We start from the raw sequence: 6,725 nt of genomic DNA, 5'->3' as shown, positions 1-6,725 counted from the left end.
TGGGTCATTACACGTGGCATTAGAAAATCAGACGTCTGAATTCCAGACATGTATCTTCTGCATTAAGGGGGAAGAGGCATGGGTGTAACTGCCAGCTGTTTGTTGAAATGCACAATTTTTTAATTATAAAACTTCTGTCTGTATTGATTTCTGCCTCTGGTCTCTCACTGTGCTGGGGAAGCATCAGGATGCTGTGTTCCAGGATTACAGGTGTGCCAGGTTTTTTCCTGGCAGGTTTTTGTACCCACTCACACCCATCAGCTCCACCTGGCAGCCCATGAGAGATGGGAGGAAAATAAGGTTGGAGCATGTATGGTGTGTTTGGGCAGAAACTATGGGAAAGAAAGCAAAAGTGGGTCCAGACACTTAAAAAATATCAGGCTAGGGAGGAGAAAGAAATAGAAATAGGTCTGATTTTTGCTGAATTTTAAAATTAAAAGTCACCCAAATGTTGGGTCAGATTCAAGAAACATGAGGACAGGTCGTTGCTCCCACCACAGAATTCCCAGACAGGAGCCTGCAGGTCTCAGCTGTGCACAGTGAGGTGACTCAAACCCTCGAGTGTTGGTTCCTCTCCTGTGGCTTAGAGCCACATTCCCTTTCCCAGATGCCTGGAGAGAAAACTGGTGCAAATCAAGGTTGGTTCTGCTGAAGTCCATCCAAGAAATGCTTCTGTGTAGACCAACAAGTCAAAGCTGCAGCTCCATCTGGAGCACCAGTGGCTGCTGCTCCATCTCTTGGAAGGAGGAATCTTCTGGGCACTGATTCCAGTGCTGTCCTCAGCCATTCAGCAGTGAGACACGTTCCTCATGAAATGGAAGAGCCAGATTGAGACTAATCCATGGGAAAAATTAACTCCATTTTTTAATTTAGGTGGCCAGGCTGGAGTACCATGGATTTCTCCAAGCTAACTGGAAGATAAAATTTCAGATTATTTTTGCTTGTCCCCAAAAGCTCAATGCAAATTTTAAATGGGGGAGTCAGTCTAGCATTTTAATTGGATAAATTGTGCTTTTACTCACAACTTGAATACGTCACTTAAAATTCTTTGCTTAGAAGGAAATTGTTCCCTGTGAGGGTAGTGAGGCCTTGGCACAGGTGCCCAGAGAAGCTGTGACTGCCCCATCCCTGGAAGTGTCCAAGGCCAGGCTGGATGGAGCTTGAAGCAATTTGGGATAGTGGAAGGTGTCCCTGCCCATGGTTGGGTGTTGGAACTGGATGATCTTTAAGGTCCCTTCCAACCCAAACCATTCTGGGATTCTGCAAAAATAGTTCTAAAAAATTTAAATTACAGCTGAGACATTAACACTTCATTTTCATTCACACATTGTTTTGCTGTTAGCTGTTAAAAAATTTTTCCTTGAAGGAGCCTTAATAAAACTTTTCCACTTTCTCTTTTTCAGCTAGACCCAGTCCTTGAAGTTTTAGTCAGTCCAAAGCCCCACATTTTTTACCATGAAAAAATGAGTTAAAAATTAATTGGCCCAGGTTTCTTTTTTTTTTCTTTTTACTTCCTTTGTGTCAATTAAGAGGAAGCACAGAGCAATTTTACACATTTTACTTCGTGATGAGCTGGCTTTTCTCTCTGGCTTGAGCTGCCACGATCTAGTAATGGACAGGACCTTGCTCCTCTGTCACAGCCCCAGAGCAGAAATGATGAAAAGAGTCATTGTTCCCAGGAAAGTGTCTCATTCCTCACTCTTTTGGCACGGGAAGTGCTATCCCATAATCAGTGAGTGATTCGAGGTCTCTCACAATCAACCCCATAAAACCTTAATTAAATTCAGTGGAGACCCTGTCAGAGAATGCCACACTGGCTCCCCTTGCACCAGGAAAGCCAAGGAATGACACATTTAAGGACTTAAAGACTGAATTTTCAGATTTACTCTGCTACACAGGATTTTAACTATCACAGCTTAACCTTTTTTATAGATGGCAATGATATAGATATGGATATATATGGGAAAAAAATCCCAGCTGGAGTATTCCCAGCACCTCGTGGGTTTATTTCACAGCCTGACACTCTCTGCTGAGTGGGTTTTCCTTCAGATCAAGGCAGACAGGAGGAGGGGGAAGGAAAAAACGAGGGATTGCAAGGAGGAGGTGGCAGGCTCCACACCAGGACCCGAGCCAGGCTCTCTTCCCCCGCTGCACGTTTTACAACCAAGTGTTGTGTCTGAGGGGATGCACACATGGGAGCGAGACATCCCAAAACCCTGGCAGGAATCACCCCTCTGGCATCACTCACAAACCAGATGCTGGCCAGAGGAGCCACGCAGCAGCTCCCAAAGATGTGCAAACCACTCCAGAAATCCTCACTCATCTCCGTGTGATCTGGGAATCTGAGGGTAGCACTTCCCTCCCCTCTCCAGCCTCGGGACACTCCGGAGTCCTGGGTGACCACACTCACTCCTGGGAGTGTTCCAATGGCTGGGAAGTTAAGGTGAAATGTAAATGTGGAATTTAAGGTAAGCAACAATTGAATTTGGGCCAAACTTCTGATTTCAGCCTTTTGTCTTTCATCTCTTCAATCTTCAATCAAGAAACCACCTCCATTCACCCATCACTCAGAGCAGCCAAGACCTGGACTGGCCCCGTCCTTGCAAAAGGTGGATATTGCAGAGTCCCTGCAGAGTCCCTGTGGTCAGACAAACCATTCTGGTCACTGTTGCCCTCAGCACCTAAATCTGCTTTAAAATGCTCTGGGGCAGCTCCTGAGAGCGCTCTGCAGGGCCAAAGTTGTGTCTGTCCCATCCCTGGAAGTGTCCAAGACCAGGCTGGACAGGGCTTGGAGCAACCTGGAATGGTGGAAGGTGGAGGTTGGAATGAGATAATCTTTATTTTCCCTTCCAACCCAGTCCATTCTCAGCTAAGAATGATCAGTGCCTCACCACTGCTCCTTCCCCGAGCCCCCTCTCCCCTGTGGCTGTCTCAGCTCCCCCCAGAGGGGGATGAGGGGGAGGAGGGAGGTTATTACACAACGTTTTTGTTCCACTGATAGTTTCCCTCTGCCAGCTGGAACAGGCTGCTCATAAATTTCGGCTTTCTGGAGGGGTTTCAGGAGTTTTGCATTCTTAGATCATTGTCTGCCTTTCCCAGGAACAATGGGGGCAGGAAGGAGCTGCTCCAGAAATGCCATGTGCTACCAGGGGATCTCTCCTGGATAGGGATTGCTCAGGGGGGGCAGAGGGAGCTGCCCTCAACTTCTTCAGCTCCCAGCCTGGGTAGCCAAGGAGGCAGCGCAGTGGCAAGCAGGAATGCTGCTGACAGTGCCCTGTGGAGATCTGGGAAGTTCAGCTCCTTCCTGCCGCTCCAGGAAGATGATTGGAGGTGTTATAAATGAAAATTCGTCCAGCCAAATTTAAAATGAAAAAATAAAATATTTATTTGCAATCAGATTCTATCTAGCCAGCCACAAGGAAAGAACAGAGCCGAGCCCGGGGTCGGCCCTGGGTGTGCAAGAAGGAGTCAGCCTCAGCAGAAGTTTTCCTCTATGCCCACACCTCCATCCTGGCACAAGCGGTTTTAATAGGGAAAATCCCCCCTGAGGCCAAGATTTCAGCAATCAGTCTTTTCTTCTATTCAGAGTCCATATGTTAATAAGATTTTCTTTTTTGGTAAGGAAGAAGAACAATTCAGTGTCAGGAGTTGCTGAATCCCTCGATGAAATTTACATTTATGGGAACGCTGCATTCCCATGTATCTGCCCGAGGATTTCCATGAGATCCATCCTGGGATGATCAGCACCTGGGGTCCCCATATCTCTCCAGCCATGGCCCATCTCCCATCTCCTGGCCAAGCCACATCCTTTTACGTGTAAATCGGGTTTCAACATACACCAGGTTTCGGCCCGAAGGTGGGGGAGTCCTAATACAAACGTGTATACTCCAACAAATATTCAATATCACATATATCACATTAGAAATGGCACAAATTATATCTACTACACATAACAGAGGGATTATCCTGTGATTATAAGGTGGGGAATGAGAAATGGGATGGTCCCTGCTGTGGGTGCTGAGCACCTCCTGGACTCCCCGGTGTGAACACCTTGGCAGGCTCAGCACGTCCTTCACCACCCTGGAAGCTGCTGGGGCTGGGATTTAGGGAAAATCTCGTCCTGGGGGTGAATTACAACTGAACGCCTGTTGCAAGACTTCTAACCAGATAAGAGGGATCAAGTTCTCAATTCTCTCAGACTCATCCTGTGCAGGCAGCAGCTTTTCAGAGTGTTGCTCCCCTCCCAGGCTGCTAATTCCAGCCAAAGCTTTGGTGCCTTGAGTGGCTTGCCAAGGGTGGGCTTTACCTGCTCCACGAAGTTCCTGGCATGGTGTGGGTCCAGCCCAACCAGCAGTGACCCCAACAACCAGCAGGTTGGCTTCAGGAGTTGTGGGAGACAGGGATCATCCCAAACTGCCAGCCTGGGCGCTGCTACACTCTTTGGGGGCGTGAGGGTTTAACCATATAAACTATCTGGGCTGTGCCAGCTGGAATCCTGGGCACAGGAGTGACCCTGGTGCTGTTCAGTTCACTCACAGAGCTGAAGAAACTCAGCCAGGACAGAGTGCAAGAATCCTTTCTTACAGAGAGCAATCACTGAGGACTCAGAAATCTTGCAAAGGGACAAGTCCCCAGTGCGTTTTTGAGCCAAGGCTGTAGAGGCAAAGTTTGATTGACTTGTGACACACAAACCTCTTCCCCAGCAAAGGAATCACTCATTTGGATGGCAACAGCAGGAGTTGTGTCTTCACCAGCAACCAGGACTCATCCTCTGGCCTAAAGCCAATTGCCCAATCTGATCAAGCCCATATTATTAATTACAAAACAGCAGTCACACCAAGCTACATCTTAGGAATGTCCCTGACCCGTGAAAGCTCCCAGACTTTGCCTGGGAGTTGTTGTCCCGTGCCTAACCCATGCCAAGGACTGTGATGACCATTGAAATCCAGCACCTGGAAATGCTCCTCAGCTTTTTGATTTGCTCCCAGCTGCAATACAGCTCCAGCACTGACACCAGCAAAGTCCTGAAGGAGTTATTTTCTCTTCCCTGAGTTATTTTCTCTTCCCTGGGTCTCTTCCAAGCCCACTCAGCCCAGACAGAGGACCCCAGCCCTCTGAGACCCCCACAGGGAGGGTTGGCCAGCTCTTTCAGAAAGGTGGCTATAAAATCTTAATTATCTCCATTAGCTGCCAGCCTGCTCTGAGTTTTAGTCCCAGGGATGCCAGGAGGTTTCCTAGTAACAGCATGCAATCAGCCAAAAAAAAAAAAAAGGGAATTATTTATCAGAGAGCTCCTTGCCGTGCAGGAGGAGAGGATGGCAGAGGAAGGATGTCCCAGGGGCTCTGCAGGGAGGAGCTGCAGCTTCCAGCACCTCTGTGAAGGATGACAGGTTCTGGTGCTCCTGGAAATCCTTCCTTTGGGCAAAATAAACAGCCACCAAAAAATCTTCCTGGGTGGGAAAAGCCAGGATGTCACACGAGAGCCAGGCTGAGGTCCTGCCCTGAGCTAAAAGGAACACTTCAAGCCCAGGGCTGGCTGTATATACCCAGCCATATTTCCTGGGAAAAGCCCTTTTTTGAGTTTTTCACTATTTTCCCATCCCATTTTCAGGATGAGCAAGGGCAGGGACTGATCTTGGTGCAAGCCTCGAGACTTGCCGTGTGCCACAGAGTGAGGTGAAATTTGCCTCGTTGTTCATGATTTCTTCCCAGTTCTGGCAGGGAAGGAAAGGATTTAGCACCAGGATTTGATTCCTAAGGGATTTCTTCACATCCTCAAAATGCCAGCCTTCCTCGTGGGCCCAGTTCAAAGCTACTGCCACAGAAGAAGAAAGGCTGATTGCTTTGTGTTCTTCCTCTCACCTGGAATTCCATTTCTGCACCAGCCTCCAGTGAACTAAACTTGGACTCTGTGAGTTCCGGTCTTTTCACATCCAGAAATTAATTCCCAGAGGACACACTCCATGATTTTTCCAAGGTCTAAGGTGGGGCTGACCTCCAGTGCTCTCCAAATGCTCCTTTTTTAAGGCATGTATAAATCTTGGAGACACCTGAAGATTGGAAAAGATCAGACACCAGGAGTTTTTTTGTAAATGACAGGCAGCAGCCCCACAATTCCGACCGCAGAGTGCCATTAGAGCACTCTCATCCAGTCTCGTGGATGTAAATACATTTAATTTCACTAAACAGCCCCTAAAATTTCATTTCCCCAGCTGCTGGTTATTCTCCTTCCCAAACACTGCTGTTCTGTGCAGAATCTTGGAACAAGTCTGACCTACAGAAACTGAGGCAAAGAAGGGAATTCAACCTTTGCCATAATCACCCTTTGTGAGGCTGTCCCCCCCATCCAAAAACCCCCACACATTTTCCCTGCAGTGTGCTGTTGAAACACTTGCAACCCCTCTTTTTGTCACTCTCAGCATCCCTGGCCACTCTCTGCTCCAGCTGGTCCTCAGCCTTCCAGCTTTCATGCCTAAGTACCCCAGCCTTGCATTTGCACTCTTCTTTCATTTCCCCTCCTTATTTCCATTTCTTGTATGCTCCCTTTTAACAGCTCAGCTCACTAAGAAGTGTCTTAATTAGCCAAGGAGGCTTTGTGCTGAAATTCCTGATTTTCATGAGCAAAGGCAGGGTTTGTTCCCAAGCTCTGAATGAGTTTTCTTTTAAAATAAATCAGCCAGCTGTCTTGGACACCTTCTCCCCTTCAAAACAACCTCAGAGTTGCC

Source organism: Taeniopygia guttata, chromosome 3 (genome assembly GCF_048771995.1).
Source record: "Taeniopygia guttata chromosome 3, bTaeGut7.mat, whole genome shotgun sequence".
In the NCBI taxonomy this organism is placed as follows: Eukaryota; Metazoa; Chordata; class Aves; order Passeriformes; family Estrildidae; genus Taeniopygia; species Taeniopygia guttata.
Note: the sequence above shows the minus strand (reverse complement) of the source record.